At 41.5% G+C, this 21,870-nt stretch overlaps 1 protein-coding gene across 3 annotated transcripts in view; it reads right to left on the reverse strand.

The window, feature by feature from the left end:
* The window catches only part of Pak3 (p21 (RAC1) activated kinase 3), a 266,630-nt gene extending 246,289 nt beyond the window's left edge, over positions 1 to 20,341 (reverse strand). For 2 of the 3 annotated variants that reach the window (XM_057759181.1, XM_057759179.1), the window contains exon 1: positions 20,222 to 20,331. The gene's annotated coding sequence lies outside the window, so the exon portion shown is untranslated. Of the gene's footprint in view, positions 1 to 20,221 lie in introns of all 3 variants that reach the window. The other variant, XM_057759182.1, reaches the window with a different exon arrangement.
* Positions 20,342 to 21,870: the final 1,529 nt, after the last annotated feature.

Consider the following 21,870-nt stretch of genomic DNA (forward strand, 5'->3'; position numbering starts at 1 on the left):
TATAATCAATACTTTTCTCACTGATGTGACCAAAATACCTGAAACAAAGTACTTAAAAGAGGAGAGGTGGATTTTGAGACCTGACTTCATAGATGTTAATATCATGGCACAGAAAATGAGACAGAGAAGGGGGATAACTTCGAGGTGTCCAGGAAGCAGAGGAGAGAAGCAGGAAGGAGCCTAGACAAGAGTGTAGTCTCCAAAGACATGCCTTCAGTGAACTACTTTCTCTAACCAGGTAAGAGGCTCCACCATCTCCCAGTAAGATATTTTCAGAGATTTTAATGAGAAATGTCCCCCATAGTCTCAAGTATTTCAGTACTTGGTACCCAGTTGCTGGCACTGTTTCGGGGAGTCTAGGGGACATGCAGCCTTGCTGGAGGAAGTATGTCACTGTGACTGGGCTTTGAGAATTTAAAGTCATTCTCCACCACCGGTTTACTCCATGTGCTTCATGTTCACAGTTGAAGATGTGATTGCTCAGCTTCCTGCTCCTGCAGCCCCGCCTGCCACTTGCTTGCATGCCTGTCTGCCATAATGGGCTCTCATCCCCTCAAGTCAAATTAGAAACTCTTGCTTTCAAAAGTTGATTTTGCTTCTGTGTTTAACACAAAAACAAAACAAAAAAACCATACTAATACACTATTCAAGTGCGAATCTATCAATGGGTTAAACCATTCATTAGAGTAGATGGCTCATGATTTGGGCATCTCTGGAAACGTGTTTGTGGCCAGACCTAGGGATGTGTTTAGTAGCCCACTAGGCATTTCTTTTTTTTTTTTTTTTGTTTTTTGTTTTTTGTTTTTCGAGACAGGGTTTCTCTGTGGTTTTGGAGCCTGTCCTGGAACTAGCTCTTGTAGACCAGGCTGGTCTCGAACTCACAGAGATCCGCCTGCCTCTGCCTCCCAAGTGCTGGGATTAAAGGCGTGCGCCACCACGCCCGGCCCACTAGGCATTTCTTCATCCAATCCAGCTGACAAAAACTAATCAGCACAAGGACACTGAGGAAATCCAGAAATTGGGAGAGGTGACCAAGATAGTGTCAGAATGAAGGTGAGTAGAGGTAAAAAGAAGTCAATGAATCTTCAAATATAAGTTAGAGCTTGTCTCATTCTCTCCCCACAGATTCCCAGTGGCTCACCGTGTCACTCATTCAAAGAAGTCACAAAAATCCTAATTTCCTACAAAGACCAATAAGACTTGTCTTCGTGTTACCTCCCAGTCCTTATGTTCTAACCCTGCTTCAGCTAGACTTGCCTCCTCATAGCCTCACAGGACATTCATACATGCTGCTCTCTCTGTAAATTTCCCCTGGGTATCTCAGTGAAGGCTACACTTTTAGAATTTCTTCACTCATAATTAAAGCTGACCTCTTTTCTCAGAATTATTTACCTCATCTACTGCTGCTCCAAGGGCTAGTGTTTTCTTGGCTAGGCTGGAAGGCAGCAAGCCACAAAGACCCTCCTTTTCTAGCTGTCTTGTAGCTGTGATTACAAGTGTTTTACAGGGACATCTGGTTTATGACTTGGGTGCTTCTGCCTTTACTTTTGTGGAGCAAGAGCGCTCACCTACTGAACCACTTGTCCACCCCTCAGAAGTTTCATGCAGGCAGGACATTTTGTCCATCATTCCATTTCCACATACCTAACACCTACAACAGTCCCAACTACAAAGTCATTTGTAAAATGTAACAGAAGATGTCTAAGTCCAGCCTGCCAGACAGATTATTCAGAGGCACCAGAGTCATCCAGGATAAAAGCAGACGTGATGTTGAAGAAGAAATTGATATACAAAGACTGAGACAAGGTTAGTGAAGAAGAAATGTAGAGCTGATAATCATATAGAGGGCAATACAGATAGAATGTGCTCCAGGGTAACATTTATTCATTTAATATTGCTTTCAAAACAATTAAGACAATAACTTACATGTATTTTATTTTTTTATCTGACAATCTCTGTTCTTCTTACCTCTTTGAGGACAATGCACACCAAAGGCTTGCAAAGAGTACTAGACATCAACCAGTAGCCCTATGGAATGTGCAACCCATAAAAAGGATTCATCTCAATAAGTATTAATAAAGTTTCTGGAAAATATATGCATAGATTAAGATAAGTAGCCATTAATGTTGTGAAATCTAAAGTTCATTAACATCCTATAGCCTATCTACTGAAAAGCACATAGGCTAACTAGTCTGTTGTGGCAGCCCTTGCCTGTAATATCAGCAACTATGCCGTAGAGGCAAGAGGATCAGAAGTTCAAAGTCATTTATTGACTACCCAGTTAGTTCAGAGCCAGTCTGGGCTATCTGAGACCTTGTCTTGAATAAACAAAAACAAACAAATGCAAGAAAGCCAACAGAAGCTCAGGCCAGGGGAAGGAGATACTCTGGTGATGAGGCGACTCTGACACCAAGCTTCCCAGGTGATGTCAGCAGGTAGCTAACATGTGGCATGCTGATACAGCTTGTGGGGCAGGGGAGTTGGTTGATGTGCAGCATAAGTCTCAAAGGATACAGATAGAACACTTGGGACAGACGACAGAGGGTGAAAAGAAAGCACAAACATACATATGGATGAAGCAGAGACATCTTAAAATTCTGTGTCAACCCTTTGAAAGGAAATCATCCAGGTGAAGTTATGCCAGAAGTAAAATCAACGGGAAAGGCACTAATTCTTACGAGGACCACCCATTTGCAATTGTGTAGACAGAATAAGTTATAGCCAGTACCCAAGAAGGTGGAGTTGGGTATTGTTACTGCCTACACATTCTTCTTGATGGTCTTGGAAAAGAGAATGTGAGGTGAACTCTTGAGGTCCATGGCTGGTAACCATGTATGCCACAATTGGTAAGCAAATCAGTCTTAGTAGAAAACAAGAAAATGAGGTAGCACAATGATGACACTGCTTATGGATAACCCTCTGAACAATTGGGACATGATAAGTTTCTGAGGTATCCAGACTATTTCCAGTAGATGCAGAGCAATATTTGTTTAGGAAGAGGGTTGATGTCAGCAGACCAGGAGCTGGCTCCCTATAATGTGAACATAAAAACAAGGAACTGATAGCAACTCTTCATCCCACTGGGAGGCTACATCCATACCTCTTCTCATCCCATTCCCTATCTTACCGCTCTCTAGCACCTCTAGTGGAATGCTGGAGCACAAAGCAAGCCCCAACCCAACCCCTTTGAAAAGTAACCTCAGAAGTTCTCCAGTATTAGGCATGATGCCTCTGTAGAATGACCTCTCATCCACTACACCCTTCAAGTTGTCCCTAAAATGAATGTCCCTACAGCCTAGGTGGTTATCAGGAATATGTTAAGCATTATTGACTATGGCCTTCTGGCCCTTATCATTTTCAGAAGAACTGTTACAGTTCCTTTCTACTGAGCCATCTTTCAGTGTCTACAACTAGTGTGAAGGACCTAGGGATCCTCAAACTAACTCTGAATACATCAGGGACAATCTGAATTGTACCCAAGGAGCTAGCTATACCCATCTTTAGTTTATGGTCTGACCTTTAAAGCCAGGATATAACATGAGATGTGTGTGTGAGAATTCGCTGGTATGTTTATAAAATGTAAATTTTCAGACTGCCACCTCTGACCTGAAGGATCATACAATTCTCTATAGAACCTTTGAAGGAACTACATAAAAGAAACTAGAGTACATTTTAAATATTTCACTTTGTCTTATTTCAGCATGATAACCCAGCCATATTTTGTAATTTTATGAGTTCAAATCTAAGACTCCATAGCATGGTATTTGTAGTATATGTTCCTGGAAGTCACATAGTCAACTCAGGACCACAAAGCCATGAATCTGCTTGAATATCTCAGGCACCTAAGGCCACTTCTACCTTTCTGCTATGTCGAGTCTGGGATATTCTAGTGAGACAATTTTTCTGCTATCATACAGCCTTTGCTGCACTGTTGAAGGATGCTCTGCAAAGCAAAGTTAAGCATGTCTTGTGCTTCAAGGATATGGTAATTTTTGAAAGCCAATTAACAATTAAATGAATCTCAAAGACTGTTTCAAAGTGCACATGTCTTTGAGTGTCATATCTGTCTCACTACAATGCTAAGTCCAATGTTATATCTAAAGATTTGATGAGGAAAACAGTTAAAAGAGAAACAAACTCTTTTCCCTATTTAATGGTATTTTATATTCCATATCTCAGGCACTTTGTGAGATATATAGATGAGAAAAACACAATGTGCCTAAATAGTTTAAATCCTACCTAAGAAGACATTAAGAACATTCATATTAATTCCTTGATCAAAGTCTGAAGCAGATGGTTACTGGGCACTATGGACTAAATGCCACACAGGATGGATTCCTATTGCTCAAGTGAGAAGTCTTCCTTGACTCTACTCTACTCTCATCCCCCAAACCTAGGCCATTAGAAAGTCATTTTTGTTTTAACTTAAAAGTACATCCTGAATCTCTTCATTTGTTTTCATGGCCATTATAACCCTGGTTTCAGCCACCAGTACATCTTTCTTGACTGCTATCATGGCCTTCTATTTTAGCCCAGTTATCTCCCTGCAATCCTTCTACCCAGTTTTATGTAAGAGCCAAAGTGATATGTTTTAAATGTAAATTGTATTAATTTGGTTCTTCATTTAAATACTTACTGGCTTCCCACTGTGTTCACCACAGAGAACTCATTGGTGTGGTCAGGAAGAATTTCTCTGTATGCTGTCTTGACAAAATGAACATCTTTTTCTCCCTGGGTAACTGTCAGTTTTGTTCATATGAATACTGCAAGTACTTACTTTAAGAGCTCTGGACACATTGTCCCCTCTGTGTGTAACATTCCCTTTTCCTATGTATTCGTATTTCAGGACACAGATTCACAGCCTTTCCCTCTAATGTTCTTTCTTCATGCTACTCCCACTCTCCCTTGTTACTGTCTTTCAGATTGTGATGGTTTTTTTTTTTTTTTTTGCTTCACAACGTATTGTAACTATTAGATATTTGAATTAATTTCTCCTGTCGGTCTCTTCTACTAGACTATGAGCTTTATAAGGTTAGTCTAGGTATATTTTTCTTATACTCATATTCTATTGCCTAAAATACAGCTTAAAATATAACGGATAACCAACATGTATACTGAGGGTAAAAGGTTAAAGTTATAAAGAAATAGAACAATATGTTAGCCATTATTACCATTATAAATACCACTAAAAAGCATCATCAATGTAAGATTAAATAGTTCATGTAAGAAAAAGTCAGATAGAAACATTGAGTAGGATCAAAACCCAGTGCCATTGTCCTTGGCTTCTCAGCCCTCCTTGTCTGACACATTCAGAGAGTCCGATTTGATCACATGGTCCATCAGTCCCAGTCCAGCTGGCTTTGGTGAGCTCCCATTAGATCAGCCCCACCATCTCAGTGGGTGGGCACACCCCTCGCGGTCCTGACTTCCTTGCTCACGTTCTCCCTCCTTCTGCTCCTCATTTGGACCTTGGGAGCTCAGTCCAGTGCTCCAATGTGGGTCTCTGTCTCTATGTCTATCCATCGGGTTTTGATCCTACTGCATGTATTGGCTTTGTGGGAGCCTAGTTTATTTGGATGCTCACCTTCCTAGACCTGGATGGAGGGGGGAGGACCTTGGACTTCCCACAGGGCAGGGAACCCTGACTGCTCTTTGGACTGGAGAGGGAGGGGGAAGAGGATTGGGGGGAGGGGGAGGGAAATGGGAGGAGGGGAGGAGGTAGAAATTTTTAACTATAAATAAATAAATAAATAAGAAACATTGAGTAGCCCAAGAAGCAGAATTTCCATGAAACAGTTGCTTTGAGAGCCCCAAGATACAAAGGTCTACAGTGTGGTATGTGGTATGTGATAAAAAGGTCTACAGTGTGGTATGTGGCTGATGGTGAGTAGGGCAGGTTGCTTGATCACCAAGAAACAGATAATGCCCTGGGAGGTGGCACTCTTTTAAGGCACGTCCTGTCACCAGGGCTCAATTCCCAGCTCTATTGATCAGGTAGGAATTGTCACTATGGCAGCATGCAGTTGCCGAACTCCATGTATTACTTGGGGAGAAGACAAAGGGCTCTCCAGCCTGTTGTCTTGGAGGAATGCCAGGAGGGAATACATGGCCGACAGGGCTTACACAGGAGCGTGCTAGTAAGGAGGGAAACTGACAGAACTTCATGCAGTGTGGGTCCAGTGTCCTGAGGGAATTGTTAAGTAACTCTTCTTTGTCCCCATTTTTGTTAGCATGTGAACAACAAATTTCAAGTCCAGAGAATCAGCCGTTCTCCAGAAGTAGCCCAATGGACATTATAAAGAAGAAAACCCTCTTCACTTCAGAAGCTCCTTCATGCAAAAAGGCCATTTCTCCTGCTGACCTCAGACAGTGGAGACCTCATAGGCATCAACAGTCTCAGCTAGGGTGGGTTGGCCCAACGGTGTACCATACACTAGAAAGGCAAGGGCCAAGGAACCTAGAGAAGCATTAATGACATCAACAGAACAATGGCAGCAAAACCTGGAATGACACTTTGATGTTCCAGGAAGTCTCCTAAGATCTTTGCAGGAATCATCTCATTTATTCCTCAGAAGAACCTTAAGACTAAGTACCATCATTGTCCCCATTGCTTGGGTGAGAAATCAGAGGTTTAAAGAGGTCACGTGGCTTGTCAGAAGGCTTGAAGGCTCACATCTCTCTATGGAACTTAAAGAAACTTTAATAATAAGACTGGCTTCAAAAAATGTCAGTGTAAGCACCCTTTATGGCACCTGTAAGTTATCTCTGATTCCTTACTACCATCCCATGAAGAGGCAAGTATTTGTGTTACGGAAAAGAGTTAAGACAATTCAGTGATTAAGTAGTATTTCAAGGACCAAGAGGAATATAGCTATAGCCTGGCATGCACAAGACTTGGATTGGATCTATGTCTAGCACTGTGAAAACAAACAAGAAACAGAAACATCCTAAGATCACATAATTAGTGGGAGATAGATTTAGAGGTACCATAGCACTGTGTTTTTCCTCAAAGCAAATGCTTTGCCAGAAAAAAACTAAATATAACACATTCAGAGATGAGTGTTTTACTTAAAGCTTTGTGATATTTGGAATAGGAATGGGCCCCATAAGTTCATAGCTTTGAATGATTGGTTACTAAGAGTGGTGCCACTTGACAGGAATTTGGAGGTGTGGTCTTGTTGGAGCAGATCTAGCCTTGTTAGAGGAAGTGTGCCACTGGGGATGGGCTTTGGGGTTTTGAATGTTCAAGCCAAGCTCAGTGTCTCTTTCCTTCCTGCTCCCTGCCAATCCAGGTCCTCCAATACTATGTCTGCCTGCATGCAGCCATGCTTCCCACCATGGTGATAATGGACTAAGCCTCTGAAACTGTAAGCCTGCCCCGATTAAAAATTTCCATTTATAAGAGTTACTGTGATCACAGCAATAGAACATTGAATAAGACAGGCTTTTTTACTTAACAATGGTACCAAAATGATGAACATTCAATAGAAACCAGATATTGAATCTAGCAACATACAGTCTAACACTCTTGCAATTTTGGGTAGCAGCAAGTTCCACTTTCCACACAGACATGTGAATGTAAGAGGGAACTAGTCTCTGTGGTGTCCTGTATTGCCAGTGACTTTAAATGTAAGCAATCTAGAAATTACATGAGCTCTTCAACACTTTCTTACCAAAAAGTTCTATTAGATGATCATGCACAAATATCTGCTAATTTCAGTGTTGTGGGTATATTTAAGACTAAGCTATGATACGAGTTGGTTCTCTCCTATCATGTGAGTTCTGGGGATTGAACTGAAGTCATCAGACTTGACTGCAAGCACCTTTATATACTAAGCAATTTTGATAGGCCCAAGTTTTACTTTTTTGTTTTTGATTTTAATAGAAATTTCTAGAATTTTTATGAAAAGATTTCTTTATTACTTATTTTCGGGGCTGATATGAGCATGCCACAGTGCACAGGTAGAGGCCAGAAGACATCTTTCGAGAATCACTTCTTGCCTTCCATTTTGTTAAAGCAAGGTCTCTCTTCCTCTTTTTGCTGCAGCAATCCATAGTTGGTCTGTGAGCTTCCAAACAATTTTCAAGTCTCTACCTCCCATGTTATCATAGCAGCAGTAGGATTATTGATGTATTCTGCCAAATCTAGCTTTCCACATGGATTCTGGGATCAAACTCAAGTCCTCAGACTTGCTCGGGAAGCACTTTTACCGGCTGAGTCATCTGCATGGCCCAACAGAGGCTCTGCATTTTGGATGGCATTCCTCTCACGGCAGTCTGTATTTAATGATTTGACTGCTTCAGTATCTCCTGGAGGAAGAGAGACTCGGGATCATGACAGATGGAAGAACAAGCCTAGAGAAGCAGAATGACTTGTAGGCTTTATAAACATGGAGCAAACTACTGACCTTGTTACAAGCAAGCCCCTGGTTCCTTGATTTCTATTGACTGTCGTGATTGAAAATGGCAATAAAGATGACAGACACTGCAGAAAGCAGCTGCAAGGAGTCTCCTGAGGACTCCAAATCGAAAGGGATTTTTAGAGAAATAATTCCTAGCACAAAACATTGCCAGAAAGAGCCAAGAAAAAAGGAAACAAATGGTCTGTGTTTATGCCTCAAAATTACTTTTCTATATGCATTTTTTACTTTCCTTTTTCACATTATATTATAATTACAATTATCTCTTCCTTTTCCTCCCTTCACGCTCTCTCATATATTCAAGAATCCAAGCCAGTAAAACTATTGTCATCTTGTTTCTGGGCTTTTCTCCTAGCTCTCTCCCTTCAGTTCAATCGCCTGTCAACTAAAAACATTCAGGAATTCACTCTCAACCTCCCTGAGGTCCTCTAGATACTTGATACCAGCTGTCTGATGTGAGTAGAAAGAAAAGAGTATATTTCCCTTTCTATGATCTGGGAAACTAACAATAATCACAGGAGCCTCACAAATTGACCTTTCAGTTTCAATAGATACAGGTATATCCAGCTATCAGATCTCAAGTCTCAAAACCAGTCTTGAAGCTCCATCCCTACAATGATATATAAAAATAGCCATGGAAACATTCAAAAGAATTCCTCTCATTCAAAAGAATTCCTTTCCTTTCTTTCCCTTTCTTTAAAGTTATTTCTGGGTCAAGAATAGAGTCAATGTACTGCTTCATGCATTTCCTTTTGGTATAACATAACCGTATTACCAGTGGGTTCTTTGACAGCAGAATAGTCTTGACTATTGAGGTCCCAGGACCACACAAATAGATTCACAGAGAGAATATGTGCATGTTACTCAACTGCTCTTGGCTTCGTTTTCTGCCTCTGTGAAATGGAAATGCTAATAATATTGACTGCAGAGCATTGTAGAGGCAATTGTATGAGACATGCAGGATCGTGTAGTACTTGGCATATGATAAATGTTCAATAAATAGGAGCTATATATAAAAAAGAAAAGCTGTCTATCTCTGAAAGTTGGCCTGCAGAAATAATTCTTCTAGCTCCACCTTTTCCTGAAGTGAAGACAAGGGCTAAAGACTCAGACACAAGGTAAGGCAAATGGCTACGTGCTGATGTTGACTCCTTTCCTTCTGGTATCTTGGGGGCAGGGTGGTATTGAAACAGTCGCCATAGCAGAAAGAAGTTGAACTAGTGATATGGTCAGGGAGGCATGGATGATAAAGACATTTCAAGTATCTGGAGACTTCCAGAGGAAGCTAAGGAATGGAAACTTGGGCTGCTGAGATCTCCTGGAGCAGGAGGGATGCACTGCAATACAGTGAGTTTAATAATTGCAAGAGAAACCAGAATGGAAGAGGTTAAAGGACATGGCAACTCAGAAATAGAAACAAAGAAGAGTTTCAGGTCTAGGTGTAGAGTTCTGGATACATCATTGTACTTTCTCAGTAATACATCTACTGAGGGACTGCTTGCATCTACCTCCACCCTGAAATGTGAAATGTTCGCATCAGTGAGTAAGCAGTCAGTTTGTTCATCCAAAGTTGATATGATAACAAAGAACCTTCTGCTCACCATTCACCTCTGGAGAAACCCACCCTGGGGAATTAGTGGAACACAGCCTCCTCCACCTTTGGAAAATGCTTTTATTCCCTCCAGCCAGAAAGCCCCCGAGAATCTGCCTCCTGAACGTTCCCTTAGGGCAGGGTCACAGTCTCCTTCATAATCATCGAAGAAGTTACTTCCAAAGTAGATTCCTTCAGTCATACATGGAGTTCACATTCAGTTGGTTGAAGTGAACCTTCCTATAGATTTCTCAAAAGTGTCCCCCAAGTAATTTTATCCCAAAGTTACCTTTCATTTTGGAGATGAGAATATTTCATAAAAACTTTAAAAAAGACAATAAAGATGATCTGTTTCTATTACCCACACTTTATATGTGAGGAATTTGCATCTCAGAACATTTACACAAATGTTTGAAATCATACGAGTAATTACTAACAAAATGAGTATTGAAATCCAGGTCTTCTGCCTCCCAATTTACAGCAAACTCCATTTTCGATCTGTCTTTACTTGAGTTTCTTTCTTCCCTTGTATTTAGTATGTAAACAGATGTTTACTCTAAATTTTATTCAGTATTTCAAAAACAATGTCACCTTCACAGAATCGAAAAATAAAAAAAAACACTAAGTATAATGTTAAGAGAAGAAGAAAAGTCAGATATCATAGTGTGAGCTTATAATCTCAGCACTGAGAGGATGAGAGGATCACAAATTCCAAACCAGCTGGAGCTAAGTTAGTGAGACCACGTTAAAAAAAAAAAAACAAAAACAAAAACAAAAAGCAGAGGGGCACAGTGAGTAAAACACTTGTCACTCAGCGTGAAGACTTGTGTTTAGTTCACCAAAACCCACATGAACACAGTCTTAGGTGTCTGTAATCCTCCCACTCCTATGGTGAGATGAGAGGCAGTTAGACAAATCCCTGGAAGCACACAGGTCAGCTAGCCTGACAAGCACAGAATACTAGGAGATACTGTCTCAAAAAAATCTTAGGGTGGAAAGGTGAAGACGGACACCTGAGGTTATTCTATAACAACCACACATATTCCATAACACATGCACAGACAGGCACACACACGGACACACATGCCATGCAAACATATAAAAGATAAAAAATATAAAAAGAAAAAGATTTTGTTTGAAAATAAAATGGCCTTTACTCTTGCAATCAGCACAAATATGTCATATGATTTATGTGTAGGAACCATAGCTGTGTTTTTCGTGCTGAAATTTTAAAGCATTCAGCATTGACAAAGAGCAACCCAGCATGAAATCAGGACATTCATTAGCTTAACAACTGAAGCAATTTTAAGGCAACAAAGATTAATAATTACAACATCTGCTTATAAGCTCCCCTCTGAACTTTCCCTACTCTGGTCCAATCTCTTTGAAGAGAAAATAAATGTATTAAATAAGATCTAAAACCATTTGCCAAATACCAAGATTTTGAAGTGAAAAACCACAATTCATAATTGTCAATAACTCAAGTAACCTCAATCATTCCTTTGAGAGTAATAACACACCAATTTTCCAACAGCTTGGAAAGATTGCAAGAGTTGGCTGTGCTAACGCCACAATAGAGAAAGTAAATAATGAATAACTGCAAAGGGCACCCATAGTTCTATCAAATTAGACACTTAACTTTAAGGGCATCTATTCTTCTCTAGAGGAGAAAAGTTGGCAAATTGTTAGGTAACAAGTGTCAGTGGGTATGTCAGAGCCTTTCCTGGTAATGCCCAACTTATAGTGTTTCTCCTTTCAGACACATTCACCCTCCATGTGACAAGTAAGCAAAAATTGTCATAGCTCTCATGCTCTCCCATAGTTCTGTCACACCCAAACGATGCTAATGCTGCCTCCAATGGTCACTCTGATTTCCAGCCCCTCATCTAAAGCTAACAGCAGAATCTCTTTGACCATATCTGTAAATGTTGGAAGCAAAAAGACGTGAGCCGATGAAGCAAGGCCACCCAGTCGAGAGAGAAAGCCACACCTGTGCCTGCTTGCTACTATTCCCTTTGCAGTATGACATCACTGTTTATTTCTCTTTAAATACTTCTCATGGGAGGGCCTCAAATTTGCCTCTTTGCCGGGAGCCCAGATAGACAGCTGATGACTAATACTGAACACTCCACATCCAGGGAAGTCTAGAATCAGTTTTATTAACCTCAAAGGAGAGTGGAAATGCAACAATAATGTTTTCTCAAGTTTTTCTTTGTTCGTTTGGCTTTAAATTTTTCTTCATTTACTTTTGGAGAATTTTAAACAATATATTTTGATTATACTTTTTACCCTCGCCAAAATTGGCCCAGATTCTTTTCCACATCTCCAACCACTCCTGAATGTGGGGCCTTCCACGGTGTGCAATTGTTGCACTTTCCTTGTAGTTACCAATTACAAATAGCTTTTTGGTCAGGAGTGGGATGTTGTGCTCACTTAACCCTTTTCTGGGTCTGGTTTGAGCTTGTGCTGGTCTTGTCCCTGCTGCCACATATTTCTTAATAAAGTCAGTCTGTCACCGGGTCGTGTTTTGGTCTTTGCCAGCAGAGATAACCCTAAAAGGCCATCTATTTCACAATGGCTTTACAAAGATTTGATTTGGAAAATGCTTTCAACACAATTCTAGTTAGAAACATATTTAAATGCATGTTTGTTTAAATAACTAAAGGTGAACATGTTCCATACATTGTTAACAATTGTTGCTTCTCTTCTTTCCTGGGGCCTAGCATAACTCTTTTTGTAGCGTTTGATTAAGAACTCAAGCCTGAATTTTTGATAATGTGATCCCTGGCAACGCACTGGAGTAGGACCCAGTCCTAAGCTGCATATATAATGAAGTATAGTGCACCAATATTAAACAGCCTAAAGCTTTGAAATAATGTAAAACTTCATCATAAAAGTTTGGATCAAAGAAGTTTTGTCATGATTGTATAATGGAATAATATGCAGTTATTAAAGAGAATAAAGTAACTAGCTGCATTCTGACAAGGACACAAACATGGTTTACTGAGAAACATATGGGTAGATACATGTGTACCTTTTCATAATAACATAGAATCTTTGTCTGACGATGGATGGAGATAGAGACAGAGACCCTCATCAGAGCAATGAACTGAGCTCCCAAGGTCCAGTTGAAGAGCATAAGGACGGAGAAGATGAGCAAGGAAGTCAGGACTGTGAGGGGTTGGTCCACCCACTGAGACAGTGTGCCTGATCTAATTGGAGCTCACCAAATACAGCTGGACTGGGACTGAACGAGCATGTGATCAAACCGGACTCTCTGAATGTAGCTGTTAATGGGGACTGACTGAGAAGCCATTGATAATAGCACTGGAACCTGTTTCTACTGCATGTACTGGCTTTTTGGGACCCTAGTCCATTTGGATGCACACCTTCCTAGGCGTGGATGGAGCGCGGGGGGGGGGGGCTTGAACTTCCCACAGGGCAGGGTTCCCTGTCCTCTCCTAAGGAGAAAGGGGGAGGAGGATGAGTGGGGGAGTGGGAGGGAAATGGGAGGAGGGGAGGAAGTATAAATTTTTGAATGAAAAAATTTTAAAAATGTGCACAAGATACGTGTAATAAATTATGAAGTTGGCAGGGAATTAGTGTTGAAGAAGCAACTAAAATGCTACTTTGCATTTCTCTCTTGTACATGAAGGTGTAAGGATGACTATTTAGAGGCAGAATGAAGACAGAAAAAGGTGGGGAAAAGACATGTAAGGGTAACAGATGAGGACAAGCAAGCTACAGTTCTCAATCTACATTACATTCTATTCATATATCCAGAGTCAGACTGTGCCGCTTTCCCACAATTTCCAGCACCTTCCTTATCAACCACTGAAGATACCCTGTCAAGGACACAGTGTTCCAGCTTCTTATACAACCTTCTGTTTTTCTTATTGAAAAAAAAATTTATACACGTGTTTTGTTCATGGTACTCTCTCCCCCACACCCTCCCAGATATTCAAATCTTCCCTATATCTCTACCTACTCAACTTCTTTCCCTCTCCCTCACCCCAGAAAACAACAAAAAGCAATCAAAACAAACTATAACCTGAAAGAAGTAAGACACAAGAAACACACACACACATACAACCATAAAAACACAAAATTGGAAAACAGAATACAAACAAAAGACCAAAAAGAGTTTAAAAAGATACCCAAACAAAGTAGTACGAGACAAGTCTGAAGAAATCCGCTAAGTTCACTTTGTGCTGGCCATCTTCTGCTGAGCTTGGATCCTGTGTGGTTGGGAAGCTTATACATGAACACTGCTTCTACATCTCTTCCACCCTTCTTTCCTGCTGCAACTCCTCCCGTGTCCCCTTCCCCTCCAAAAGTCATGACTTTTTTCTTCAATTGTTGTTACTACATTTGTGTGTGTGTGTGTGTTCAGGGCCAACTATTTGGAATAGGATGACTTATGTAGGAGCTCATCCTTGAAAGAAAGTGATTCTACCTCTCTCTGCACTCACTGACCACCTACTGGCATTCATCTAGGAGTCAGACATTCTAGAATTTCTCTTGTCTTTGTTAGCATGCCAATTTGTATTACCATTATGCTGGTCTTGCTCCGGTAACCATATTGTTGAAATTTTGTCAGCACAGTTTTTCCTGTTAACTCTGGGCTACATTATCTAAGTGTTCTGGGCCTCTGGTTCTTACAGTCCTTTTGTTTTTCATTCTGTAATAGTATTCTTTTCTAGGTTATCAGTGGATGGTGCAAACATCCCAGTTTCTATACCTTGGTAGTTATTAATCTTTTATAAGGCAAAGACCCCTATGATGTCTAATGAATACCCAATACTCACATTTCTAGTTAGCTGCGTGGCTTGGTGAGTCAGAACAATGGAGGGCAGAGCAAAGTCTGGTCTTTTGGGGTTCAATAGATGTCTATCCCTCTGTTTCCTACTTTCTGATAGCCAACCAAACTCAGGCATGGATGCGATTCTCAAGTTTCATTGAAGAAACCATCCTGAACTCTCCTGAACTACATAAGAAAGCAGTTCACTGTGCTTACAGGATAACTCATTCTCAATAAACAAAGGTATTTGCCACCAAACCTGATGATATAAGTTCAATCTACAGGACACATATGGAAGAAGGAAAGAGTCAATTCCCTCAAGTTGGTCTTTGACCATCACATGTGTTCCCACTTCTATCCCCAAATCAATACAAAAATGTATCTATTAGTATGACTTATACCACTTGGTGGTTATGTGACTTTGGGCAATTCACTTCACTTGTCATGTTCTCATTCCATTATCCAATTATAAAACTTCCACAGATCTACCTTTCTATGAAGCTCTCCTCTGGTCTAGTATCTCCATTATGTGTCCCAGAACACAAGGTCACTATACTCTCACTTTCCAGCATCACATTGTCTTAAACTCGAAAAACCTTGTGTGTATGGCTAACAGAAATCTTTCCGATTGCAACAGCAGCTCGGTGCTCTCAAATGGAGAAGAACTAACCAATTGTTGCACCGAAGAGTCTAAAATCAATACCTCTAACACCTCCAGATCAGGTTCAATCTCCAGCCCAGTATGCTATGGTGATTAGCAATTAATTCTTAAGAGGTTTGTTATCCACTGAAGGAAATTTGTAAAGAAAAGGGAAGTTGGGGATTTTACAATATCAAGGCAATCAGGCAAGATCAATGCTCATGTGAATACTATTTCATTTGTATTTAAATTTCCTTAAAGATGACCTCAGCCTTTGACAAAATGGACTCCTGAAATAGACATTCAAGAGGTCTGCCTCCATGCAATGGTGGTGCACACCTTTAATCCTAGCACTCCGGAGGTGGATGCAGGGGGATCTCTGTGAGTTTGAAGCCAGCCTGGTGTAAAAAGTGAGCTCCAGGACAGCCAGGGCTACCCACAGAGAAACCCTGTCTCGAAAAACAAAACAAAACAAACAGTCAAGAGGTCTGCCTTGCAATCAAGATTCCAACCCTGATGTAAACATGAGTCACCGGAGAGGAGCCCTGAAGCCATGAGCTCTCAGAAATGACCCTTTCGAACTGTTTCTGAAAGATAATTAGTGTGAAGAATAAAAGCAACTTTCCAACCAAATTTAATTCCCACCTCCAGTGCTCTCTGGTCAGCAGAGTGTGCTCAGATTGATGATGTTTTCCTGAATCTGTACTGATGGCAACTGCAGATCAGGAAATTAAAGGACACAGTGAAATTCAGGATGTGAAAGGAAATAAGCTCAGAGAACTGAGTCACCCAAGGTTGATTGAGGATAGGTCCTCATCCTCACAGTCACAGCAGAGCGGAGAACTCAGGGCAGCTGCCCCAAGTGCAGAAGATGAACAGAATTCGGGCCTGGATAATCAGAATGATTACCTTAATTCCTCACTTCCCCTTCATAATAGCCTTGAACTCCTATACAGTCTTTCTTCTAAGAAGCTCAAAATACTTGCAAAGATATTATCTTAGTTGTCATCACATTGTCAGTCAGTGAGAGTAATGATTACTATCGGCTTCATTTTACAGATGGAGGAGGGAAGAAAATCTGAGAGTGGTAAAGCCAGGCACTCAGCTTATCTTTCATCCAAGTTTACCCAGAAAGGTACCAATTGCCTCTGAACTCAGGAGAAGACTCTATTTGACCAGCCAGGTTCTCTAATACTCTTAAGGTCAGTCTAACAAATGGAATGCTGGATTTTACAGGCAAACACATAAGAAATTCTACATATGCTCTTTTCCTGGAGAGTGACAATATGCATTAGCCTAGGAGAGGCTTTCAGAAGCTCTGGAATTAACAAACAAACCTATACTCTTCAAATAAGAATTTCCCAAAGCTGAATACAAAACTCTCTTCTTTCTCCCTCTCTATCTGACCGATGAACATCTGTCTTGTTTGGAACTCACATCTAGAAGTATTGGATTAGGACTTGGATTGACTTGAGTCCTAGCACAGCAGGCAGATCAACTCTATACCAACCCAAGCTAATAGGCGTTGAGGCATGTTCTTTTCTTTTTAAGAGATACTGTTTTATACATTTTGGTATCCACAGATAATGAACAAAGAACCTTCGTGCAACCAAAGGACCCCAAGCCACTATTTCTACAGCAGAACATTGGCCAAAGGAGCAAAGAAGGTAATTCTATTTGCACCCACCTCCGCTTATATTTCTTTCAAACAGAACCCAGGACTACTCAGGGGCTTCATTTAAAGGAGGGGGGCATCCATGATGCCAAGCCATATCATCAGAACTCACACTCTTCACCAGTATAATCTTGGACCATTGGGCACTTTAAGTGGAAATCATCAACTTCCAGGTTATCCTGTCCATCATCCTATACAATCAGTATCAACACAGTAAAACAGAAGACTCCAAATGAGCTTCTGGTGTATCTTAATCTTGTGAGTATTAGAGTAGTCCTTATATATCCATTTCCAAACCAATATAGAGCACAGAAACCTTGTGCTATCGTTAATTACCAGTGACATTACTAAAAGTACCTAAAATGTAAAAGTCCCTGAAGATTCTGCCCCGGTTAATTTCCTATGAGTCAAATGACAAAAGATCACAGTTAATGGATTTGGTGTTTATTGCTATAATTTTCATATTTTCTCTTGGTGTTTATTAAACATTCACGGCATGAGGGGAAATCCTTGCACTGAAATTGGTAACTTGTTGCATAAGGATGTAATGCAGATATACCTGTCTTTATCCACTGGATATGTGAAAATTTTTGTGGAAACGCATTTTTGACAAAAAAGAAAAAGAAAAACAATTCACTATAAAGGCCAGAGAGGGACTGGTATTTATTTTAAGAATATATGACTATGAACTCTTTTGTAAAACAGCAAAATCTGCAACCTGAATGCTTCCCGTTAAGTTCATTTGCATTGCAAATCCACATTCATATATATCAGATTTGCTTAAAGCAAAACACTTATATTAATAGATGAGGCAGACATTTCTCAAGATGGGAATACGTTTCGATCCTCATCAATCTGCAATACTGGCTCCTTTCAGATATATCATTTTTTTTAAAAAAAAGAAAAAAAAACAATCTTTTTTCATTTTACTTACCAATCCAAGTTCCCACTCCCTCCCCTCCTCCCATGCCCTCCAACCTACCCTCCACCCCCATCCATTTCTCAGAGAGGGTAAGGCACATTGCTTTAGGGAAGATCCAAGACCCTCCCTACTATATCTAGGCTGAGCAAGGTATCTCTCCAAAGAGAATAGGTTCCCAAAAAGCCAGTATAAGCAATAAGGACAAATCCTGGTGCCACTGCCAGAGGCCCCACAGTCTGCCCCAGCCATACAACTGTCACCCACATTCAGAAGGTCTATTTGGTCCTATGCTGGTTCCTTCCCTGTCTGTCTGGAGTTGGTGAGACCCCAACCCAGTGGGATTCAGTGGGTTTCAGTGGGTGTCCCCATCATGGTCTTGACCTCTTTGCTCATAGTCTAATTAAGCATCATTCTAATCAACAGAGACTCATTTTGGGGTCGCAGAAAATTGCACAGTAGTACTTCAGACTCCCTGCAGTTTTACTTAACTATAACCTTGCCTTTGCACACGCTGCTCATTGAGCTTAGGATGCCATTCTCCACTTAGCCACCTGGCGAATTAATTCAGCAAGACTTGCTTGACTCAAATGTCACTTTCTCCGCGAAGTCTGCCTTTATCATAACCCCCACCCGGAATCGGGCACCCCTCCGCAGAACTTCCACAGTACCCTGCCCATCGCTTGTCATACTGTTTCCACGCTCTAGCTTCCATAACAGTCTACACTCTCCAAGAAGTGATCTGATGTTTTATTCATTTCCATATTTCCAGTACCTAAGATGACTCCTGACACATGGCAGGTGTGCAATAAATGGTCGTTTGACTGATTGCAATCCTTAACGGCTTATTTTGGGGACTTGAAAAGCAATGCATTATCAGAAGCACAAATAAAAATGTTCAAGAAAAGTTAAGGAGTTTTGTTCATTTTTACTGATATTTTCTTGATTAAAAACAAAATGGCTACATATTTTGTCTTGTGTTATCAGAACACAAAAATGAGCTTGTAGACTAAATTCACAATTAATTAATAAGTGCACCAGATTTGTTCCTTTTTCTCTAAACATGTAATTATGTCCTAACACATCACAAACTTCCTTGCAGTAAAGAAGACTCGAAGATCCACTAATTACAGGAGGTGGGGGAGGCACTGCAGGCTTCGCTAGAAGGGCCTTAGAATCTCATTGGCTGAGAGAAGAAAACCTGCTAAGAAAGTTAGGAATCTTCTGTGGGTGGGGTAGAGGACCACAATCAAGATGTCCACCAGGGTTTGGTCAACCTAGGTGGACATTTCACATCCAGAGAGTACTAAGCAACTGCCCCAGTTTGGGGGGGGGGTTCCATCACTTTGAAGTCATCATCACCCTTCCAATGTGGGCAAAACAGGTTGGACCTGATCAGCCTGCTTGCATGTTGCTGCATTCTGGCTTGGCATGGGATGAGACCCAAGGACATGTAATGCCAAGAGTAGCCCAGCCCCATGGCTCAGAACACACAGAGACATACTGTGTGTGTGTGTGTCTGTCTGTCTGTCTGAGAGAGAGAGAGAGAGAGAGAGAGAGAGAGAGAGAGAGAGAGAGAGAGTCAAATGCACCAGTCCAACTCACGAAATTCCACACAAAATCTCCAGCACGTCCCTGGCACACAGTACCGCATTCCTGTATGCCCAGTCACACACAGGGAGTGCCCCTCACATTCTCTTACTTCCCTAGTATGCAGGGGCCCACACCCCACAGCACTAGCAGACAGTAGCCTTGCCAAGATCTGAAAACTACTAAGGACTGGTTTTGTCCTGTGTAACAAAGCCCCAGGCCCCCAGGTGACCGGCTGGATTCACTCCATCCATCTCTCCCCGCCCCCATCCTTCAGCTCCCAGAACAAGAGAAAGCTTAGCTTTGGGAAGTGGATGCTGGAAGTGGGGGCGCAAAGAAAGAGCTTTAGGGATGGGCGGGAGCAGGAGTCCGAGTAGCTTCAGTGCTCTCACGCCATGAACCAAGAGGGAAGAAATGGCAAAAGGACAGAGGTGTCTTTCTGTCCTATCTCCCCCCAATCTATTCATACAGCAACACAGAAAACTGGGAAATAATCTCCCCTTCCCTCTGCCCGGAGCTCCTCCCAGTAACTCTGGGAGCCATCGGTGTTCCAGCAACCCGCAACAAAGCGCCCCCAGCACAGACCTGTTCCAACCTCTTCGTGGCAGGAGAAGGGAAGCTGCTGCCGAGGGTTCTGCCTTTAGCTGCTGGGCAGGAGGAGCCGGGAATGGGGGGAGGAGGAGCAGGAATTGGAGGAGGAAGAAGGATGAGAGGGGATAGGCGATCACAGCAGCAGCAGTGGCAGTGGTAGGAGGAGGAGGAAGAGAAGGAGGAGGCAGCTTCAGTGGCAGCTGCTGAGGATGCTCTGGCTAGAGGCAGGGCCGGGTGTGTGGTGTGTGGGCTCACGTGCACCTATGGCCCAGGGATACGCGCGCGCGCGTTTGGGTGTGTAAGAGCATCTGGGTGTATTTTGACTGATTATTCCAATTCCGACCTAGTCTGGAACTTGCGGTTCCTGCAGTCAGGCGGAAGTGAAACCCTTTAAGTCTTTCCAGCCTGACTGTTTGAACCTGGAGGTAGGTAGAAGAGGGAGAGAGGGAGTGTGGGGATCCCCTTCTTTTAGCCTTTTTTTTCTTTTTTTTTTTTTTTTTTTTTTTTGTCTAAGCACTGCTAGCTTGCATCTGCACAGATCTCTGGAAACTCAAAGAGAAAACCCAAAGAGAAAAGACCCTAAGGAAAGTGACTGTCACATGGCTGAGTGCATCTCAGGGCTGGCTGTTTGGACGACTCAGAAGATAATTTTTGCCGTCACTAGGATTAACTCATGAGGTGGATTGCCCAGAACTTTGCAACATTCTGCATTTTCTCCTTTCCTCCTACTGCTTTATCTCTGCCCTTGTAATCAGGGTGGCATACGGTCTGTCCTCTTGTAAGTCCACTTTCCTCATCAGCGTTATCCAGGCCTCTGACTTCGTTAATATCTGAAATGCCACAGAATCTTCATAGTGTTTTTTCCTGATAACGAGAGGGATGCTGATTGTTATGAACTCAGCTTTCGACCAATGTTGTTTTACATGCATCTCTAAAGCTAAGATAACAACTGTGAAAGGCACAATTTTCTTTTTTTTCCTTTTAAAATTATATTTCAAAAGGAAATTTTAGGAGACTAAAGGGGTCACTCAGCAGCTAAGAACTAAACTTGTTCTTTTTTATGCCTTTATTGGTTCTTTCTTAAAAAACAAAATCTCTATTTTCTGTGTATTGGTGTGGAGGTGTCAAACCCTCTGGCACTTAAGTTACAAACAGTTGTGAGCTCCCTCTGGAAGTGCTCTTAACTGCTGAGCCATCTCTCAAGCCTCCCCAAAATTGCTCCTCAGAGAACCCAAGTTTGGTTCTCAGAATCCATGTTGGGAGGCTCACAACTAGGGATAACTTCAAATCCAGGGTATTCAACACCCCCTTTTGGCCTCCACAGATACCTCTACACAGGTGTCCATCCCTTTCCATAGATACACGATTACACATAATAAAAATTAAATCTTTTTTTAAAGGAAATTTCAGATTTTTGAAAAAAGGGTTTCAGTTAAGTTGATACATCTTAGTGTACCACACATGGCAATGGATGAAACAGAGTTAAAATATTTTAGGCCTCAATCTCCAATTCACAGACAGAATCATCCTTTTGATTTCGCTACTAGTAGCATAAGCATAATTTGAAATGAAGTTGCAGAAAGTACAATGGGAAATAGTCCACCTGAGTAGCTAAGGGCAATAAGCTTATAAGTGGTTGCCCC

Source organism: Chionomys nivalis, chromosome X (genome assembly GCF_950005125.1).
Source record: "Chionomys nivalis chromosome X, mChiNiv1.1, whole genome shotgun sequence".
NCBI lineage: Eukaryota > Metazoa > Chordata > Mammalia > Rodentia > Cricetidae > Chionomys > Chionomys nivalis.